The following is a 23,455-nucleotide window of genomic DNA, read 5'->3' as shown; positions in this document are numbered from 1 at the left end:
GGAGTGGTTTTCTAAATGGTGCCAGATTCTGATAAATATAATAGATACTCTTTTTGAATATAAATATGTCTGTCTGTTTTGGCATTGGGTTGTGAAGTTCACAGTAAATCATTAAACTTTAGATTATTCGATTATGATGGCAGCATAAAAAATGCTATACTTCTAAGAGGGATTAATACATAAATCGTAACTGTCCTAATTCAACTCACAGTGGTTTGATTTCTCCATAGAAACTAGGATCTTAAAGAGACAGGCTCCTAAAGAGATCAGCTACGTTGTATTTTGGCTACTCTTTTAGGTGGAAGTCAATAGCTTAAAATTCTTCAACTGTAAAATCCTCCTTCTTTACCATGACCTAGGCAAGCCCTGTAATAACAACGATGCACTTACTGGTATGTGTACTGGAACAGAACTTTTTAAAAATTGGAATTCTATACCTAAAAATCTTCTTCCTGTATTTTTATACGGGTTTCTCCATTATTGGCTAATGCGTGACGTATCAAATACTTAGCTGATGTGTTTTCATGACCAGCGGGAGGCTAGTGCAGTATGTATTATTCCGAGTATGTAGAACTGGTTTGCACTCTTTACTTATCTGTTTAACTCCTCGTTTTGCTCTATTGTCTGTCTCGTTCGTTCGTTCTTAGTACTTGCCCTTTCAATACAGAAGGAGAGCCCAAATGTCCACCAGCAACCACGTTAAGAGTATTTGGGGAGGATTGCCCTTCAGAGATGTGCTGACAGTGTGCCCACCTCCCATTCACAGCACGAAAGGTCTCACTTCAAATGGTTTTTGTAGAAGAGGAGCCTAGAGTCACTCAACACCAATGTTTTTCTCTGCTGAGTCACACATGCCTGCCTTACGAGCATGGCAGGATTGGTACTCTGCCAGCATGATGCTTTGCCAAAATTGTGTTCTGCACAGTATAAGTGACCATTCGTGAAGTGCAATTGATGATATCCTGACAATTTATTTAGGTTTATCTGATTATAGGTGACAGTTTGTTCTTTGTGTGCTGTAAGTGGAACCATTTCCTGTTTGCTATACAACATGATCACAGTTTCCACGTCTCTTTTGCAATCCGTACCATCACATTACACCTAAGGCAACACCTACATTATAATCATTGCTACTTGCCAGTAAATTTTACTGGAGAATTTTACTTGATGTTATGTTGCTGTTACCTTATTTAACACAGTGCTGTCTTAGGGGTTTTTTTTTCATAAATTGTATCATTTCTTTTCCTAGGCAAGAAAAGGCTTCCCCTGACATTTATTACCTGAGAAGATGGTAATATGTCATGCTAAAAAAATTGCTAAAGGAAAGAATTCAGGCCATTCTTCTGTGGGCTGTAGTTTGCTTCCCAGTGACCCCTGGTGAGACACCTCCCTGCGTGGCATATCTCACCGAAGTTAAGTTCAGAAGGAACTATTAGATCATCAAATTTGGCCTGATTCATATCAAAGGCATTTAAATTTCACCCAGGAATGTCTTACTCGTTACATATTAAGTTTTCAGGTGATAAAAGTACACCATTGTCTGGTGCTTAACAAGATTGACCCCTCCCTCTACCCCCAGCAGAAATACTCTTTCTTGTTCTCACCAGGATAAACAAGCCCGGAGGTCAAAGACCCCATGGCTGCATACGTACTGCAAAATAAAGCAGGGCCAGCTACATACTGCAAGATAAAGCAGAGTCAAAGTGGAACAGTTTATTCGTGTCCACACCACGCAGTGATTGGATTTGTACCTCTCCTGAGCTTTACAGTTTCTGGGCTCCTAAGACACAATTTTGAGTTCAACATGTCTGAAATAATATAAGCGCTGTGTTGCAACCCATCAGGGGCATAGTTTGATAACATGACATGACCTGGGTGTGTTGCATGCCTTCAGGAATCACCTGAGGGTACAAAGTCTGCTGGGATAATGTTGGAGGACTGTGTAGGGTGGAGAAGCCAAACCTCACACAGTTTTGTCCAAAATGCCTATTGTGAATGTTCCTTGTAGTCTGCTATCTTCCAGACTGGGCCCAGTTATAATCTCATAGTGGGATAACTGGGACAGATCAAAACCATGCCACAGGGTGACTACACTGAGTTGCTACAGTGCTTTAGGTTGCTGCCTCTCCCTGTTATTTAGCAGCATACCCATAGCTTGTAACTGTGTTAAGCAGCGGTTCTGATTTAGGAAGAAGGTGATTCCAGCTCAGATTAAGAACCAGTACAGAAATGGGACCTAGAGTCCCAAACTCAGTAAGAAGATCTGGCACATCTTTTCACCCTGGACTCATGAACCCATGAAGAAGTCGCATGCCTTCCTGGCAGACATGTATGCAAGCTTTTTGTTGATGTCGTGGTTTAACCCCAGCCGGCAACTAAGCACCACGCAGCCGCTCGCTCACTCCCCCCCAGTGGGATGGGGGAGAGAATCGGAAGGGTAAAAGTGAGAAAACTCATGGGTTGAGATAAAGGCAGTTTAATAGGTAAAGCAAAAGCCACACACGCAAGCAAAGCAAAACAAGGAATTCATTCACTACTTCCCATGGGCAGGCAGGTGTTCAGCCATCTCCAGGAAAGCAGGGCTCCATCACGCGTAACGGTTACTTGGGAAGACAAACGCCATCACTCCAAACGTCCCCCCCTTCCTTCTTCTTCCCCCAGCTTTATATGCTGAGCATGACGTCACATGGTATGGAATATCCCTTTGGCCAGTTTGGGTCAGCTGTCCTGGCTGTGCCCCCTCCCAGCTTCTTGTGCACCTCCAGCCTTCTCAGTCAGTAGAGCATGGGAAGCTGAAAAGTCCTTGACTAGTGTAAACACTACCTAGCAACAACTAAAACATCGGTGTGTTATCGACATTGTTCTCACCCTAAATCCAAAACACAGCACTGTACCAGCTACTAGGAAGGAAATTAACTCTATCCCTGCCGAAACCAGGACAGTTGACTAAAGATGGATTGTCTTTGAACAGTAAGTTTTTTGAAGAAATGAAAAATGGATGGTGACGGAATAGTTCTGTCTTTTCCCCTTAAAATCACCAACACTGAATGAAGGACTAACCTACTTAAACATCACAGGAGATTCCTTGATTCTGTAACAAACTGCTAGACAAGGAACTGGCTGGATGTAGAATCCCCTGGGATGCCAGAAAAAGCTGATTTCAGTCAAGTTATACTGACATAAAACCTGAAGGAACACAGTCATCGATCAAGCAAAAACATAGAGGCAATATTTTATTTGTTTCTGTTTCCTCATGCTCTTTTCACTGTGGCTTTGCCACAGCCATTGAAACTACCTGACTTTTAAAAATAATCATTCTCTTTTAATATGTATAGTATCTATACAGAATCATAGAGTGGTTGATGTTGGAAGGGACCTCTGGAGATCATCTTGTCCAAACCCCCTGCTCAGGCAGGGCCACCGACAGCCAGTTGCCGAGGACTGTGTCTAGGTCATGTCTAGACATCATAACAGCAGCATAAATATTTCCTCCTGACACTCATGCATGACTTTTAATTATAATTTCATCATTGGCTCTTTGTAAGAGCAAACTTGTCCTTTTCATCATCCCCAGCCAAGCTCTTTGAGTGTCTTTAAGTAAGACTAATAACGCCAGCAGTGCTGATCTCAGGAGTCTGTATACTCCATGATTCCACGTTAGAGACCCCAAACAGAATATTTACCCATTTGTGGAGTATTGTTTGCTTTTTAAAATTATGTTCATAAAAGTATTTTCAATTCTTTTACCTGGCAAAACAATTTTGAAAATATGGACTAAGTCTATTGTTGTCTAGATTGGTCTTCCTGAATCTGCCAGTTCCTTGAAAAAAACTGCTCACAAACTGTGAACTGCCTTTTGGGATTCTTGGCAATGCAGTCTACCATACTGCTTGGTCTTTCTTTTCTGATAATTTTTAAAGACCTGCTTTGCCAATGTGTCCTAAATTCCCCAATTCATATTCAGCTCCAGTTTGATTCATGACAGCACTCAGCACAAAACATCTGTGACCAAATCAAAACTGTGAACTAGCAGCAAGTCAATAGAATTTAATCTTTAAGTAACTAACCGGGGCACTGCCTGTGACCATGTTATTCATTAAAAAGGGAGGGATTCTTCCTTCTGAAAGCCATGCTACTGCATATGACAGCCTTCCTGGCCTTCTCATGTACTCAAGATTCTGCTGCAGATTTCAATCCATTTTGCTGTGCCTTAGATTATGAAATGTTTCTCACAGTGGGCCTTGACTACTGAACATGAGAAAAGAGTTAAAGGTAAGAATCCTTTCCCAACAGAATCAGAGCATGATCTCCCCTCTGCAGCCTGGTGACCAAGCAGGACAGGGCAGTTCACTGGTTCCTGATGCCCCACTCCCTGCACAAGGGATCAGCCTGTCTTCTTTACAACTACAGGTGTCTTGTAGATTAACACATTTTTAAATAGCTGTTTGGAGTCCTGCTGTCACTATTATGAACATAGCTCGTGCAGCCCTTAATAAAAACTATTATCGAGATATAACAAGAAATAACACCAAAAAGTGCTTCTCTAGAGCAAACCAGGCTCCTTGTCCATGTGTGTGGTTTGTTTTTCACGTGCCTTGAAAACATAACAGCAGAGTACAACTTTAGGTCTTACCTGTGAATAAGCAGCAATAGAAATCTGAAGTGAGGGAAAGCTATGGCATCTTTGAGCAAGCAGGCACAGCAAGGTTAAGACAAGTATTGAGGTGAAATATGTGGTGGCAATGGCAAGCCGGGCTATAGGTTAAAAAGGGTCATTAATTTTGCAACAGAGCTGCCCTTTGCAAGTAGGTCAGGAGAGTACGTGTTAGCCTTGACCCATCCCAATTCCAGTACTGTGACCTTCAACTGCAAGGGACTCATAACAGTAATGAACTGTTAAATAAAAAACATGAGAGTAAGAGCTATGGTTTTAAAAACTTGGACTTTTTATCAGTAAACAAGAATTATGACTCTTGTATGATTTTTAGTATATCAATATGTTATAACATTTTCCCTTATTGCCATGATCAGCCCAAGACTGTCCCTAGTATGTTACATGACAAGATGCAAAGGTTTGGAACAGGCCACTTTATTGCTTGTGCAATTAAATCACACCCACTATAGCATTTTTGGTTCAACAATTAAGCTTTTGCTAAATACTGCTGAGGCCTTATCCTAGATATGACGAAAGGATACCTACTCCACTTTCCGTTTTCCTTTTCAAAGAAAAATCAGCACAAATCAGCACAAATCTTGAGCCTTTTGAGACAGGAGCGCAAAAGTCAGGGATTTTGAAGTTCTGTTCCTAATCCTAATCAGGGAACCTCACTGACATCTTTGGAGATCACATGCAGCTGCAGCTATCATTTGTCTATATTTATAATGTGTTATTATTCCTAAAATCTGTTAGAAAGGAGAGAACTGGCACATATAATGTCATATCTTGTTATCATATAAACTTTACCCTCCGTAATTGACTGGACCCACCTCTGTGCTCTCACTTGGTGCTAACATATGGGACAGTACTGGAAAACTGATGAGTTGCAGAGATTCTCTGCAGTTTCCCAGCATAAGTTCTCCAGTAAAACATCTGGAGTCAGATGACCCTTTACCTCTGACTGACACTGAAATGGCTGACACCTCTACAAACGGACTCTGAACTCAAAGAAATATCCCCTCTGGACAAAAGAGGGATCTTTTATGTTTGGAGGGATCTTTTAGTGTAAGTGCCTGAAGTGACACTTTCTTTCCTCCGAGCAAACAACTGTTCCTATAAGGGTAGGCAAGGAATCTTCTGAAACCTACCTTCTTCCTTTCCATCTGAGCTGGTAAGCTCTTTAGGGAGGGAGAGAAGGTGTTTCTGGAAGCCCATGGAGAAAGCCAGGTGTCTGCAGAAATAAGCCTGTACTTTGCAGCATTTAAAAATGCATAAATGTACATGCTTTTATGATAGCTAGACAGCTGTAAAACTCAATGAATAATTTGTATCAAATTCTCAAATGGGCTCATAATTTTATTATGTTTTCATCCTTGTTAATACCACCCTGAATTCTAAAGGTTCCACTTAACTGAGTTTAGCAAAGACAAAGAAGCAGATAAAGAAAACTCCAAACTTGCAGTTTATTGAGTTCTTTTCCCACTACTTTTCAAATTGAGCTGAAAGATTGCATTTTATCTGAAATGTGAGAAAAGATGCAGAAGTCATTATGAAATTGATGCCAGTAACAAAACGTCCATTGGTTTCAATAGGCCCAGGATTCATAGGAAGCAACCTGATTTTCATTCATTTCTATTTCATTATCCATCGCAAATGATGGAATCACAAACCCGAGGTCCTGTTGCTTTAGACGTTGTACAAATGCAAAAGATCTCTTCACTGTCTGTCTTTCTGTCTCCAGAAGTGCACTTCATAATTATATGTAAGATACAAATCTACTTAAAAGAGAACTCAATGTTGCATGACTCAGAGCTGTCAGTGACAGCTGGGCCCATGTTTACACCCAGGTAAATTCTTTGCTGTTAGGAAACTCAGGTTATATTTAACAAGTTCCACAAGTGCATTCAAGGTAAAAACTGGGGTCCAGTTCCAGGTATTTTGGAGCCTGTGTATAACAAAAAAAAATGCTGTGCTCCTTGCATCTTACTGAAGATCTGCCCAGAGCGCTGCAGTGCCAAATACAGACGACTGAGCTGCCTCAGGTGCAAAAAGGAGAAAGGCCATGTTGGCTCAGTGCTCCCCTAAGGTGGAGAAGCAGGCGGCCAGGCCACCTGGTGTGCTTCGTGCTGTACAGAAGTACCCAGGGAGACATCAGTGCCATACAGAGCGTGCAACCATTTTGTCCAGCCATGTTCTCTCTCGTAGAAGGAAAGGGTACTCCATAGAAGGCCTGCTCTAAAAGGTAAATTTGAAATTTAAAACAGGTCAAAAGCCTTCATTTTCTAGAAAATTGTTCAAATTAACTAACAATAGGTAGAAGGGCAAACTGAGCCTTTGAACTCCTGAAAGCTGTGACGAGGGCATTTCCTTGCAGAGCTGAGTCTCAGGGCACTTCACTTACAGAACAGTAAGGAAGCCCTATCATACATATCAAACCACATCAGTGTTTGATGTGAGGGTAGATTTAATCTTTACTAATGAGTCAACAGGAGTTTCACTAGAAGGCTGTACATTGAATTCATATATTCCCAGCATCACTATCCATGCTTCCTGGACAGCAGCACCCAATTTTGAGGTCTTGTGATTAAATCTGACCTGCTGATACTGTGGAAATTGCCTACTTGTGTTATGGCTCAGCCTCTTCGATGAGTTGTCTGTCATAACAGCCATTTGGTGCAGTTAGAGAGAAAATATTCTGCATCTCCTTGACATAGGATATGGACAGCCCTATACTAACATATTAATATGTTAACGTTTGTCCGTTTTTAATATTGCTTTTAATATTTAAAGTGCAATTTTCATTTAATACAAATGAGAACCTAGTGAAGCATTCAAACTTCAACTGAAAGTGAACTCACGGAAATTTCTCCTTCTTGAGCAGCATCATTTGAGCACTATAGAAGATTTGTATTTCATGTTCACACACATACACAAAAAATATAATTTTATGCTTTCTCCTAGTCTTTTTATTTTAATTCTGTGTTCTTCTCTTTCATTCAAAATGTTTATCTTTATAGGACAGCTCGTAGTGGATTTTAGCTTTGATATAAGCCAATTAGCTGATAAGAAAAACCTGACTCAGACCAGATGAGGAGAATGTCACTAACTTACTTTGTTTCCAATGTTTTCTGGTATTTTGTTGAATTTTTTGAGGTATTCTGATGTTAAAAAAAGAAGGGAGTCCATACTGAAAGTTCAGGACAATGCAAATTTCATTAGGTTGACAGGAGATGTGTCAGATCTCTAAGAAGCCTGCGTACGTCACATACACCTGAGCCAGCAAACAAACAAAAAATAATGTAAGCAGGAAGTCACTTGCTGCCTCGGCCTCTGGAAAGCTTGTGAAACATACACTTGGCTGTCATAGCCATTTTGACATCAGGAAACTTCTCCTTCCCAGTGCTGAAATCCTTTTTATATATCAGAGAGATCCGTCACTGCAGACATGAATCAATATAGAGGTGACTGCTGATCTGATTGCTTACAGACTCTGTGTTTGTTCATCGCCTCTGGCTTTTACAGAAAACTTTTGAACATTTTATTTGTTTTCTGTACTTTTGGAAAGAAAAGTTCCTTACAGTCTCTCCTGATTCTTCTGGGCCATTTACGAAGGAGTTCTTCAAATATGTTTGTTCCTTCACAGTTAGGTCTGTCCCACAAGGAAAAAGATGCTGAGACCTTCAGGTTAAAAATTTAGTAAGTAACAAAAGGATTCAAAACTAACAAAATACCTTTAATCATTCCTGGTTTTGGCAGGTAGTTTTCACATCTGCTATCACATTCAGGAGCTAATGATAAAGAAAGCATTTTAGAGCACCTTTTACAGAATTTAAAAGACCTCACTTATGCTATTATACCAGTTCAAATGCAGTTGATATCCATCTCATTTACAACTTAGGTCAATGTATGGAAAGATATAACTATTCTCTGACTGTCACAGAACAAGAAGGAATTGTCCAAGAAAGAGAGATGCAATATATGATTTTGTTTGACCTCCCCCAGCCCCCAACCCTTTGCTTCCTTCAGGTCTCATTTCAAAACAGCTTTAGAGCATTTTTATTTAAATGAACTTCTCAACTTAATACGGCATCCTTTTAAATAGGAAAAATTAACCCAGCTAAGAGTGTCTTTTGGGTTGTTAAAAAAAAGATCATAGCACAAAAAGATGAAATCCTTACCAGCAGTGTTAACAATGTTTATTTTTTATTGAAATGTGTTTTTCTGTGAGAGTTCTTTATTTTACATAAATTTGAGAAGACACTTAAAAAAGGTAAACCAAAAACTGAAAAAAATTTAAACCATTAAAAATGGGGAAAAAAAAAACCCTCCTTTTTGCATTAACTTTCACTAAAACAATAACTATTTTGGTGTTTATAAAAGACAGTTATAATGAACCAGGAGAGAAGTTATTCCAAATTAGCTCTACTTATTAATGTGTATTGTATAAACTCTCCTGTTTCTTGTTGTTCTCATCCTTGTTTATTCTTCTTGCCACTTCCCTTCCCAGAGGGAGTTTACATTTCCTGACTCACATCTTTTGAAGCAGATGTAGAGAGACAGGGAGAACTATATATTGTTAACAATTCAGGAAGTATTAACTAATTAACAACAGTCTGGAAGAAAAGGAAGAGAAAATAAATGAGCTCTGCTTGCTGGTAGGATTAGGATTCATGGGTCAAAGCCAGTCAGAGGGTCTTGACGTCATTACGATCTATGGCTGCAGGAGGTTCAGGGTTGTATAAGGTAGAAAAAAGGTTTTCCCCAGGCAGTTGTTTCCTGAAATTACTACATAGTCTTTACATTAATCCTGGGAAAAAGGAGTGGTTACTTTTTGTTTCTCTGATGCTTGTATTTGCTCTTTGTGTCATTTACTCTGTGTAAGAGGAAGGAAATTCAAGACGTACTGTGGTGGAAATGCCCTTAGGAAAGTAGTGGAGATGGGTATAGACTTGAGTCATGCTCTACCTGTTCACCACAGGTCTGTTGTTACTCTATTAGCTCCAAAAAACCACTATCATATTTATCTTAAAACATGGCATATTTTAACTTTCTGGATTACTTCATCTGCTTAGTAGGATTCATCAGGAACACTCTGATCGTTTGTCTTTAAATTGAAAATTTCTGAAAATATGTTTATTTGGACTAAACTTTCATTGAGAACCAGGAGAAAATGATGATGGTAACTCTCTCGGCCTTGCCTCCAGAAGACGGACTGCAGCACAGTAACTGGAGCACTATCTAGGATACAGGAAAACACTAAAGTAGTTTCTTGTTAGTATAAGAAAGGCAGGAGATAAGAAGGTAGATTAATGGAGAGAATTTCATTTCAGGGAAAAATCCTGTGGCTAAGGCTTGTACAATGCTCTAATTTCTTAACCTGGTCTTTCTTCCAACAATGTTGCAGTAAAGCATTCTTGACTTTATCATTCTGAGTAATGGGTTCAGCCGCTGAAATAGAGGGTGAAGAATTTTGTTATTTCTGCAGATAGACTTTCACACCTTGATCCTATTCTGTTCTGTGTCAGACGTGCACCTACGGGCCCTTTGCTGACTGCAGTGTTTCTGAAAGCGCATTTTAAATGCAGATAGAGAGCAAAAGGCAGTGTTCCTTTCTTTCTAAATACTTTATTTGGTAGTTCATTGCTACATATCTTCAGGAATATGCTCTTCTCATTTGAACATTGAAACCTATTAAAAACTCAACAAGTAGCAATGTGAGTGGTTTCCTCATTATTTATAGTGTAGCTTCTGACCAACTCCAACAAGGAGTTATTCTACAACTAAGAAGCATTTAATTTTGTATATATATATTTTTAAGGTGGACTCTGAGAGTCTACACCAAATTATATTCTTTGCACAGTGCTGAAGTATCACATTTCTGAATCTGCTTTTAAAAGACTGTGATCTGAATTGATGACAGCTCTTACCCAAGAATCCATGGGTCTGAATCCAGTAAAAAGTGACAGAAATGGCTACTCCAGTTTATGCTAGCTCTTGATAACTACCATGGCCTGTTCCACCATCTGAGAACTGACTGCGCTAGCAAAGCGTTTTTCCATTCCCTTGCCCAGAAGCTGGAGTGAGGGAAAAAGAACCAGAGCTCTCAGGAAGGAAATTCCTATCCTGAAGCTAGATTATAGTGCCAGGCAAAGAATCCCACACACTACCGCTGTGTTGGTCCTTAAAGCAGTCTACTGTTGCCACTTGATTTACAGTGATATCTGTTTACATTTGTATTTTTCCCCTGCTCTCCAAGTTCTCCTTCAGTTACAAACCCCATAACAGCCCCATTCAGGGATGCTTCCTCAGTCATAGTGGGGCAGTATTCCTACTGTAGGAAAAAAAGGTTTATTAACAATTGCACTGTGACCAGTGAAGTACCTGAATTGTCAGGAATTGGCATAAATCAGAAAATAAATTAGTTTTTCCCTCAGAAGAGCCCTTGGAGCAATAGAATCTTATCAGGGTCTGAACAAAGAAACTAGGTGTTAGAAGAGAAAGGAGTACGTCTCGCACAGGAAGACTTTGGCAGGAGAGAGAAAAAAATAACAAAGAGGGTTTGGTCCTCAGCCAGACAAAAGTTCAGCGGAGGAACTAATCTGTGCTTACAGCAGCCTGATGAAGGAGGGGGGACCTGGCTTTTCTGGGCTTCAAGGAAGGAATCAGCAGTGAAGGGTGAACACAAAGAGGGGCATTGCATTTTGGAAACGGGCCATTTCTAAATGATCTTTACTTTCTTGTTCCTAACCTGAGAACAAAAAACAATAGAATGTTAAACACTCCCTTCAAAGACTATCTGTGCATCTGCTTGTTTACATCGGTCATCTATAAACCCGAGATCATCAGTATATCAGAAGATTCAAACTTTAAAGGGGACTGTGTCCATCTGAGGGCTTACTACTCGACCCAGGGCTAGGTGATTGGATCAAGAACTCTTGTCTCTCAGGTGGCAGCTGGAGGCAGGAGAGCTCTTTGATAAGACAGGCACTCACAGCTTGGGGGGCCTGAAACTTTCTGAGGAGTTGGTGGTAGTATCTCCTTAAGGAGTCTTCAGCAAGGGAGCTCATCCAGAATATTGAAATGGTAACCTGGAGATCCGTTGTAACAGTAATGTCCTTGTATTATTTTCAATGACTTGGAGAAATGTTTCACTGTGCCATAATGCTGAAAAGTATAGTTAACTTTGTTTCTAAATCCTTTTCATTTCCGTCTTGATCTTCTTGGAATAGAATGAACTTGAGGTAACAGGCAGGAAATTGTAAGGCTCAACCAATAGTTTGAATTCTGCAGATGAAAACTGAAGTTATAATTCCTGGAATAAATTGTAAGATTTATATAATGCAATATATAAAAATGCATTATGTAATGTAATATTGTAGTGAATTATATACTTTAATATCGATTGGACTTGCAATACATTATTGCAATTATATATTACAATATATAATGCATATAATTTATTGTCATATACAAAAGGTAATGATGTAGTAAGCCACAGAAAATTATCAGGCTAAAGACTCTGACATTCTAAATGCTGTACCCAGCTTCCATATATTGCAGGCTATACCACAAGGTGATCTTTTCAGACCTTAATTGATAAGAACTCAATGAGAATGAATTAGATACTTTATTAATCACTATTTTGCAGAACCTAGATGAAAAGTTTAGTATCCACTATTTAACATGATCTTGATGATAACTGTGGCCTAAAACCAGCCAGAGTAGGGTTGGAAACTGCTCAGATTGCATCATTGTAGTGTGAAAACAGGAACACTGAAGATGCTTTTCATACATGAGAAGCCAGACTTGAGTCCTTGGAGTTTCTGTCCTTACAGGCAGATTGTCTTTGCATCCTCCAAGAGCTTCCAGTCCCAAAACACTCTCAGCAAAAGTGCTGAAGGGAAGTGCTTACTTTTAGCCTAAAAATAGGAGATGGAGGTGGGCTGCAATCTACATCTGTTGTTCCAATCGATAAGTATAAATGAGGAATCACTTTTTATGAAGTAGAAGCTCAGGTGTAATTTAAGTGTATGGTTGTTGATGTCAAAGTGAAAAACTGCATATAAAAGAAAGTCATGACACTGAGAGCAAAGTTTATGGTTTTATTGCCTGTAAACAGTGGCCTAGCTATTTAAACAAAAACCTCTTTCTGTTTGTGTTTCAATGTATAAATGTTGTCCTTCTTCTTTTTTCTCTCTGTGAGCCCTGTTACATGAATGTTTTATTGGGCAATAGCTAATATGAAGTATTTATTATGTTATGGCAAAATCTTTGGCAAAATCTGTTGATCCCACAACAAGCAACAAATAACTATACACCCAGTGTTTTAACCTGTAATCTAGAATCTTCCATCTATTAATAGCTGTGTTTGGAAAGCTGTTAGCAATGTGCTAGAAAAACAATGGATAGAATAAAAGTCCAGCTTTATACAAAATGGAAGTGTCATTCTCTTATCATGTGAAGACAGCAAGCAAGACTTGGCTCAAAATGGGTTGTGTTTCATTTGCATGGTCACTATAATTCTGAAATGATACATTTGATGATCAAAGGGCTGGAGAACCTGCCCTATGAGGAAAGACTGAAGGAGTTAGGTCTTTTCTCCCTGGTGAAGAGAAGGCTCGGGGGACTTCACCACAGTATTCCAGTATTTAAAGGCTGCAAAGAGGACAGAGCCTCTCTCTTCACAAGGAGTCACATGGAGAAGACAAGGAGCAACGGGTACCAGTTGCACCAGGAGAAGTTTTGTCTCGATATAAGAAAGGAATTCTTTACGGTGAATATCATCAGTCACTGGAACAACCTCCCCAGGGACGTGACAGAGTCCCCATCACTGGATGTTTTCAAGATGTGATTGGACACGGTGCTGGATATTCTTACTGAGGCTCCCTTTCTCACAAAAGTTTGGACCAGATGATCTTTTGAGGTCCCTTCCAACCTGGGCTATTCCATGATTCCCAACAATAACCTTTTTAAAAAAAAAAAATCCCATGGTGTTCAAGAATTTCCTTTTGGAAATATGTTTGAAAGTTCCTGGGCAATATGACTGAATGATATATAGCTACAGGTATTTTTATTTTCAAATTTCTCATACTGGCAGAGTACCAATCCTGCCATGCTCGTAAGGCAGGCATGTGTGACTCAGCAGAGAAAAACATTGGTGTTGAGTGACTCTAGGCTCCTCTTCTACAAAAACCATTTGAAGTGAGACCTTTCGTGCTGTGAATGGGAGGTGGGCACACTGTCAGCACATCTCTGAAGGGCAATCCTCCCCAAATACTCTTAACGTGGTTGCTGGTGGACATTTGGGCTCTCCTTCTGTATTGAAAGGGCAAGTACTAAGAACGAACGAACGAGACAGACAATAGAGCAAAACGAGGAGTTAAACAGATAAGTAAAGAGTGCAAACCAGTTCTACATACTCGGAATAATACATACTGCACTAGCCTCCCGCTGGTCATGAAAACACATCAGCTAAGTATTTGATACGTCACGCATTAGCCAATAATGGAGAAACCCGTATAAAAATACAGGAAGAAGATTTTTAGGTATAGAATTCCAATTTTTAAAAAGTTCTGTTCCAGTACACATACCAGTAAGTGCATCGTTGTTATTACAGGGCTTGCCTAGGTCATGGTAAAGAAGGAGGATTTTACAGTTGAAGAATTTTAAGCTATTGACTTCCACCTAAAAGAGTAGCCAAAATACAACGTAGCTGATCTCTTTAGGAGCCTGTCTCTTTAAGATCCTAGTTTCTATGGAGAAATCAAACCACTGTGAGTTGAATTAGGACAGTTACGATTTATGTATTAATCCCTCTTAGAAGTATAGCATTTTTTATGCTGCCATCATAATCGAATAATCTAAAGTTTAATGATTTACTGTGAACTTCACAACCCAATGCCAAAACAGACAGACATATTTATATTCAAAAAGAGTATCTATTATATTTATCAGAATCTGGCACCATTTAGAAAACCACTCCTAGGAGATGTTGTCTTTGACACTCAGGTTCCCATTATCCAAACTTTCTTTTCTTTTCCTTAAAAATATCCAGAAAGTTAAAAATACTTGGCGGAACTTAATGTCGGGAAGTGATTGGCACACTATATCCTAAAACCCAGTATTGCAGCATTGCTGCTTAATGTACAACGCAGGTGTCCCAGAGGTTAATGCTTATATTACTTTAATGCCAAGGAGATGCAGAGCCTTGAAAGCAATGATACCTGGGAAAGGAAAGTCACCATTCCGTAAATAATCACTCGAAGCCAGTCTTACATTTCCGCGTATCGCCAGGCAGAAGGAAAAGCTGTCAAAAAAAGGATTAGCCCATAAATGTGACATCTGCCCCGCAGTGCCGGGTGGATGCTGCATTCCACTAAACTCTCCATGGATCTGGGAAAAACCAGCAGCGAGAGCGCATGGTGTACATCATCTCTTTCATAAACCTGTCAGTAGTTCCTTACCTTTGGAACAGAAATGGGGCGATCTGTGCTGTCCATCTGTTACCACATGGAAGAGAGTGCATCGGTCAGGCCGCTCAGACACTACTCCAAGGGAACAGGAAGAGATGCGATGACCGAAAGAGTTTAAATTAAGTAGCTTCTATCTCAGGACAGCATTTCCAAAGGTCTAGCAGGACCTCGTGACGACAGGCTAAGACCCTCTGGGAACAGAAACGGTCACGCTGGAGCTAGCGAGTGCTGGCTGGTGAGATCTTGTTTCTCTTGGTGGAGCATGCAGAATGGAAGAACAGCCACACGGACTGCCAGGCATACACCTGATCTGAATAAGGGATGAAACAGGCGTCTAGCAGAAATACTTCAGAAGCAGAGGCCTGATTTTTTGGTCTGGAAGGCTGGTATTAGGGAGGTCCTCCTCAAAGATCCCCTAATCAAAAGCTATGATCTGGCCAGGGCCTGGCAAAAAGTAGCAGATTCTTATCATTGTCAGTGTTGGAAACCTCATCAAATAAAATCCAAGAACTTCCTGGAGAAGACAGAGCAGTCTGTCTGGCTGAGCTGGAGGTTTTCTGCTACCTGCTATTAAAAAATGCTCTCTTTCAGCCACTTGTCCATATGGGTGTGCCACGATGCCTGCCCTCTGCAGATGGGCCACTGTTGAGAAGAAATGGTAAAAACCCCTTGAACTTGTTAACAGCTGAAATAAATAGTGGGAACCAGTGGGAACCAGTTGATGATAGAGGTGCCCCCCCAAGCTCCCAATGATTCTTTTCCGGAAAAACAGAAGTGCCAGGTAAGATACGCAAAACTCAGATCGTACAAAACCTGCTCCCCAGTCCCAGTTGCTGTGACGGGAACCTGACTCAAAAATGCAGCGGCCCGTGCTTCTTCCTTAAAATGCACGCTGCTGGCACATGGAAAGAGCTTTGACTCTAGATTATAATACAAATTTGAACTATGGACTTTCAGATAAAGAAACTTTCGCCTTCTGGAAAAGGTGGGATGAAAAAGATTTCTAACAAATCCAGCCAACTCTACATAGTCTCCTCTGGATGCACGGGAAAACTGTCTCCCTCTGTCCCCAGGTGAACCGCCCGCAGACCCCAGTGCTCTCCCCGTGGGGTCTCCCAGCCCACGTGCCCACCTCCGGCTCTCCCAGTGTCTCCACTGAGTGTGCCCAGCTATGGTGAGGGCAGGCACAGCCCACCCCGTCCCACCAGCATGTTCTCCAGGGACCAGGGTGCCATAGGCCAGGCAGGGCCACACGGCAACCTTCCTCCTTGCTGTCCAGCCAGCTGCTGTGACACTGAGCCTTGTTCACACTAGACATGCAAATCAAGCAGCTGTGTGGTCCAGCACGGTTCCTGGCCGTGCTCTCTTGGACTTGACCTTGACAACCCAACTCAGCTGAGTTTCTTTGTACCCAGTGTGGGCCTCGGTCTCATTTCCTTTTTGGTATCCTGTAACCAGGTACAGAGGAGTCCTCCTGAACACCTTCAGAGATGAGCAAAGAGGAGATTTCCCAGAGTCATAAGCTTTTATGAGAAGGGTCCTTGAAAAGGGACTGGAGTTGGAGAGCAGACCTGGAGGCTACAGCTAAGAGGGACGACCTCCAGCCCGACATGATCTGTAGGTTGGTGTATTCTTGGAGTACGATGAACTGTTCTGGGAGGACACTGAGATGGTGGCTGGAATCACCAATGGTGGTCAGCCTCTCTCCACTGCCCTGCCAGAAATGCTGCATGTGAGAGGATGAACTGACAACATCGTCAAGGGCGACTACTGTGTGTGGAAGCCCTTCCTCTTCTTTGGTGGCTCTGACCATCTGTGAGAAAGAGAACAAGAATGGTGGAATAGTACATGCACTGGTGTCGTGGTTTAACCCCAGCCGGCAACTAAGCCCCACACAGCTGCTCGCTCACTCCGTGATATTCCACACCGTATGACGTCATGCTCAGCATATAAAGCTGGGGGAAGAAGAAGGAAGCAGGGGGGACGTTCGGAGTGATGGCGTTTGTCTTCCCAAGTAGCCGTTACTACTTGGGAAGTAGTAACTTCCCCCGGTGGGAAGGGGAAGAGAATCGGAAGGGTAAAAGTGAGAAAACTCGTGGGTTGAGGTAAAGACAGTTTAATAGGTAAAGCAAAAGCCGCGCACGCAAGCAAAGCAAAACAAGGAATTCATTCACTCCTTCCCATGGGCAGGCAGGTGTTCAGCCATCTGCAGGAAAGCAGGGCTCCATCACGCGTAACGGCTACTTGGGAAGACAAACGCCATCACTCCAAACGTCCCCCCCGCTTCCTTCTTCTTCCCCCAGCTTTATATGCTGAGCATGACGTCATACGGTGTGGAATATCCCTTCGGTCAGTTGGGGTCAGCTGTCCCGGCTGTGTCCCCTCCCAACTCCTTGTGCACCCCCAGCCTGCTCGCTGGTGGGGTGGGGTGAGGAGCAGAAAAGGCCTTGACTGTGTAACCACGGCTCAGCAATAACGAAAACATCTCTATATTATCAACACTGTTTTCAGCACAAATCCAAAACACAGCCCCATGCTAGCTACTGTGAAGAAAATTAACTCTATCCCAGCCAAAGCCAGCACAAACACTAATACAAGGTCAAGGCTGGTGGAAGACTGAGTCTCTCTATTTTAGAATTGTTAAACAGTACATGATTTTGTAGTTAATGACTATACCATAGTACATGTACAAAAAGACCCCCAGGAATGTAAGTGGTACATTCAACATTGACTCCCGAGTCTGAGTAGTTGTGTATTTCACTGTGTAATCATAAGGTACAGGGGAGGTGAGGGAGAGGGTGGTCATTCCTTACGCTTGCACATCAATGGCTCTTCAGTATGGGCAATTTCTTCCAAATCCTCACGTATATCTTCCAGTGAAGGGAAAAGGGACAGAGTGGGTTCCCTTGTGTCCTTGTCCTTCCATGCATTTTGGACATTAAAGCGAGTGAGTACAGTGCTAATACTGCCAACTCTGAGTTCAGCCAAGTAAGTAGCCCAGCCAGCCCATAGCAGCAGCATATGGGTTTTAGGGAATCACAGGTATTCCCAGCCTGCTAACCACATTAACTTGTGCTTATATTTTCTCAGCCAAACCTGAGAATGATGTGCAATTATCCACAATACAATTACCAACATTTAAGAACAGTTACATTTCTAGTAAACGTGTTTCCTTTTGTCTTTACAAATACCGAGCCTGACCAACCTATGTAAGTTCCAGTAGGAAGTGAATACCATGACCGATGTGCTTACCAAGTGCCCTAACTTCCAATGAGTCACATTTACAGATAAAGCAAAGGAAATCATTACCTCTCAGTTGTGGCTGTTAAGTACAAAAAATAGGCCACCTGGACTGTATGGATGAGAAGTGCATTTAAAAAATGAACAAAGTCCATATATAAACAGGAAGCTGAAATAAATGGAAGGACGACCATGATTTACTCAGAGATGGAAGCAGCCTGCAAAACCTGAAAACAGAAATGAAGGTGTTGTTGGAGTCTAGCAGATGTGTTCTGGCACCACCTTCCTCAGTTTTCCTACTCCTCCTCTATCCTTAAGCGAAAAATCAGACATGTTGTGTTACTCGGCATGCTCTGTGAGAAGGGACTGTACCCTGGGAGATCTCTCCCTGGAGCAGAAAACAGTCCTTCATGAATTAGAGACAACCCTTTCTGAGAGGAAAGCAAAGGAAGAAAATAGTGTATGGGCACTGACAGCACTAAAGGAAAAAAAAAGTAGGTTCACAAGAGCCTGAGGAAGAATGCCAAGGATTTCTCTAGAAGCCCTGGTTTGTGCAGACACCAAGGCTTCAAGCCTTCAAGTGAACCTCCTAAGCTATCATTTTCAGATGAACCAGGAGAAATCCCACATACACAAACCAGAGGAGCAAGATTTGAAAGGATCCCAGATGTGGACTCAGAATCTCTGTTGTTTATTCAGTGACATTTTAAGCACTCATGCTGTGCTGTTACAGTGCCAGGTGACTCTTCCCAAGAGACAGATATCGGGGTGGTCTTTAATAAATAGTAGGGGTTTATTCTGGCCTGTACTTCCAATTTGAGCCTTAAGTTATTTCTTCATCGGAGGGTCATATTTCCACCTTTGGTTTTCACTTTGCTTTTTTTCACATATTGCATTTTACATTTATTTCTTTGAGACACTCTGATTTTGAGTTCGGACCTAAGTATGTTTTCTATATGTACCCCAAAGAGACAGTTTAAGCAAGTCAGGCAGGAGAGATCAGGACTGAACAAGGGCTCATAGCCTTAAAACCTCTTTCCAGTCAGGTCTTTATGTAGTATGGCATGATAGCGTATATCAGAATTGTGGGCTTTACAATTTCTATGCCTCAGTTTCCTCATCTCTAAACAAGGGTTGATGATAAAGGTAAAATTATTCATGCAATTAAATGATGTGTAAATCAAGTGTCTAATATATGTATAACCTTTCAACCTGGAGATTTCTTGAATTTAAAAGGTACTTGAAGATCCACCATAGGTTCATTTCTATCAGAGGGAAAAGTCTCCACTCAGTTCTACTTTGTTATACACAAAATCAAAATATTCCATATCTTTACCTGCTGGCTGAAAAGCACAGTGCTGGGATGTAGGCGAGACACCAGGGACCTCAACTACTGTGCAGTATGGAGTAGAAATGAGCATTTGCATCCCATCACAGATCGGGGATGGCAATAGAAGGGACTGAACCTCTGAAGGAGAGCAAGCTGCCTATGGGCAGAACAAGACTCCCAGACAGCCAAAGAGAGAAGGAAAGGGGAGACAGGTAATTAAAGACCAAACAAGAAAGATTAGAGAGCCTGAAGTCTCATCATGAGCAGAGGGCATTGGGTGGCCAAGAGGGCCATCACCCCAGCTTCTTGCCCGTCATAGAATCATGGAATCATTCAGGTTGGAAAAGACCCTTAAGATCATCAGGGTCAGGGACAGCTGTGTCACAATGTGTAAGAAAGGTCAGGACTTCAGTGGATTAGGGCTCTTCCTGAGCATGTGTGATGTGTTGGTGCCCAATTCTAGGGAAGGAAGGAGAAGAGGATATGAAAGTAGTGTTAAATGTAGCTGGACTAGAAAGAGAAAAGACTAAAAACACAAATAGCAGGAAAGAAGAGATAATGACAAATAACTATCTAATTGAGTAAGCTATATAATTACAGGAGTGGAAACCAGAAATAGGTTAATATTAGGGTGGGAACAGATCTTGACTTTCTTTCTGTGAACTGCTCCAGCTCATCAGCTATGTAGTCAAAATAATCTCTAATATGAAAACAATTCATAATTATTATCTAACTCCAACATTCAGACCATTTCTAAACCCTTATCACTGGCCATGTTTACAGACTGTACCAATAACTGGCTTTCTCTGCAGTGCGGCCAGGCTACAAAATGAAGCAGAAACAAAACATTACTTAAGGTCATGGAATCCATGTTACATTTATAATTTGGCACAGAGATCTCAAACACAGTAAAATCTATATGAGCTGTTAACTCTAATCTTCAGTCCCCTTCTGTCCAAACCTAATTGAGCTAAAGTCTGTTGACAGGGAATTATATTTTTGAGGTTTGCCTGATGAACAGATACTTCTGTCTTTTAGATAAGTAAATTATGTACAAAGTAATTTAAGTACCAACTTGGGACATACGTCCTGATCCTTCAACTCCTACATTTTAAAGGGGTTTCTAGTTTAAGCTTATCAATGGATCAATTATTTCTAGGCTGATTTTGTGAGTTGCCTGGATCTAACTCCTCAAACTACTAACTTGCCAATGGTTATGGAGCTGCTAAAAAAGTTCTCAAATTTTCACTTGCCCTTGGCAAACTTCAAGTTGTAAAGAAAATATGACTGGCAAACCACTTGTTTTAGGCATATCATGTATGACAGAAATAAAAAAAAACAAAGTATGATGGGGGAATATTTTTGGGAAGAATGAAATCTAGGGATAGACAACAAATTAGTCATTTCTTGTAAATGCGGGAAGTGCCTATTACAATGAGCTTTTCATTTGTATCAGCTAAAAGTCCAGCAGTTCAAAGTCCAGTGGAGAATGATAAACAGCCTGAAATATTCTGTGGCCATTAATGTGTTTTTCTCAAGACTTGATGTCATTTCTAAACTTAATCAGAAAGATTTAGGATTTTTATATCATGCTGACCACTGACTAGAGATTTAGACTGGAACTACAGTAGACGGTTGTCACTATGACAATGTCTTCAATGGTTTTATCTGTTTGACTGCTTTTGTGGCCTTTATATACAGGAAAAGCCCTAAAATAAATTGAAGTATGCCAATTAGAAAGCGCTTTTGGTAGTGCAATTTATTTCCTTAAGGGAATTTGTATAATTTATGTTGTCAAAGTCTATGTCTATTAAAATTTTTTTGTCATACAATCATGAAATAATTTAGGTTGGAAGGGACCTCTGGACTTCACCTAGGCCAGCTTCCTGGATCAGTGGTGTGGGGCTACCTTCAACGCTAAATCAGGTTGCTCAGAAGCCAGCGCTTCTTCAGGTACCTCTTCCAGTGCTTCAACAACCATTGTGAACATTGTCTTTTCATATGTACAATCAGAATTTCCCTTTCTGCACCCAGTTATCATTGATTCTGAGAAGAGTTTGGCTATGTACTCTCTTGCCTCCCCCTACCTCAGGAAGTGGAAGACAGCAATTAAATTCACTCCTAAGCCACCTCTTCTCCAGACTGAACAAGCCTGGAGCACCATCAGCCTCTGCTTCTATATTGGATGCTCCAACCACCCGAGCAGCTTCATAGCCCTCAGCTGAGTTCCCACCCATCTGCGCGTCTCTCTCTTGTACCAGGAGACCCAGAGCTTGACAGGGTATTGCAAAGGCAAGTGCCAAGTTATCATCCATTGTCATGTCCCTTGACTTACAGCCCAGGGTGCCATTAGCTTTTTTCCTGTAATCACATTTTAAGACTATATGAGTGCTTACTCATATAGAAATCTCTTAGAATACTAAAGAATTGAACTAATGAATTATTGACAAGATCTCAGAGCTATAATTTTTCTTTGAGAATCTAATTTGGGAATTTCTCTAGGTTGTGTGAGTCTAAAGATCTGTATTCATATCTCAAATGCAGTCACTAGGTGTGAAACTTCCTCTCAGAGTGGGGTTAAGAGTTCCTCCCCTTCCAGGAACACTTAGCAGACGGAATGCAGCTGAACTGCTTCGCTTAATTAGTCAGTTTATCTGACGTAAGGATGGACTAACAGTACTAGGACAAGTAGTATAAAAGAGGGTTGGCAGTGCTGAAGAAGAAAAACTGAAGACTTGTTGGAAGAATGTGTAAGAGAATAAACTTCAGCCTAAATTAAGGACGTAGTAAGTAGACGACTATAGCTAATAAAATAGGTGTGCTTTTTTTCCCATATATTTATGTAGTTCCTTACAAGCTGGGATGTTGAAATGGGGCATACTGAGCTAGCATGTTAAGAGAAGAATGTATGTATGCAGGGGGAGATAGGTGCTTATTTTGTTCCCTTTTCAACTGTATATAAATACAGCATGCTGGCATAAGTTGTGATCTGTTTAAAGCTCATACGACCAGACTCCTCACGTGCTGACTGATACCATCTCCTTATAATCACTTATGTCTCCATATATATTTTTTGTCTTGTACGTCAAGCAAGTGTTTAATTTATGGGGTGTGCATTTCTTCTTAAAAACGTATCTACTACAATTGTCTTGGCTCACATCAGATTCCAGGTTTTTCTTCCATTTGTATGTCCAACTTCGTATCTGTTATTCTGTTCAAATTACTCAGGATATGGCTCAAAAAAGAAACATTGCTAAGCAACTTTTTTTTTTTTAGATTTTATTTATAACAGACCTTAAAACTATGAAATGTTTACGTTCCTTGACCTGCCTACAGCACTTGCACAACTTCCAGGAAGGGTCTTTTCCTTTGGATAACTTTCTAGTTGCTACTACTGCTGAATAACTGACACTGTGGTTGTTTGCATTAGCAATAAGAACCCCAGAAGTCCCATCCTTTGAGACACATAATTAACCACAATTTATTCTTGAATAAAACTTAGCATTTACCATAAAATCCCAAAGGCATGTTTTTATTCCACAAAATCTTAGTTCATCACATTATGCATAATGGAGCATATTTATTAGCATAATCTAGTCTAGTGATGCTACCTCTCACATTAGCATGTATTTAGTAGGATCAGACAGGGGTGTTAGAACAGGACATTCTCATGCAAGACTAAACTCTGTTTTAGGTGCAGATAATCTTCCTAAGAAATAGAATAAAGCAACAACCAATGCAAATAATAATAGAAAG

General features: G+C 40.8%; 1 protein-coding gene across 1 annotated transcript in view; it reads left to right on the top strand.

The window, feature by feature from the left end:
* The first annotated feature begins 22,434 nt into the window (after window positions 1-22,434).
* Window positions 22,435-23,455, top strand: part of SLC2A9 (solute carrier family 2 member 9) — a 139,948-nt gene continuing 138,927 nt past the window's right edge. The window contains exon 1 of the mRNA XM_076335945.1: window positions 22,435-22,485. The gene's annotated coding sequence lies outside the window, so the exon portion shown is untranslated. The remainder of the gene's footprint in view (window positions 22,486-23,455) is intronic.

Source organism: Aptenodytes patagonicus, chromosome 4 (assembly GCF_965638725.1).
Source record: "Aptenodytes patagonicus chromosome 4, bAptPat1.pri.cur, whole genome shotgun sequence".
NCBI classification, from domain to species: Eukaryota; Metazoa; Chordata; class Aves; order Sphenisciformes; family Spheniscidae; genus Aptenodytes; species Aptenodytes patagonicus.
The sequence above is the reverse complement of the archived record's forward strand: the minus strand, read 5'-3'. Positions and strand labels throughout refer to the sequence as shown.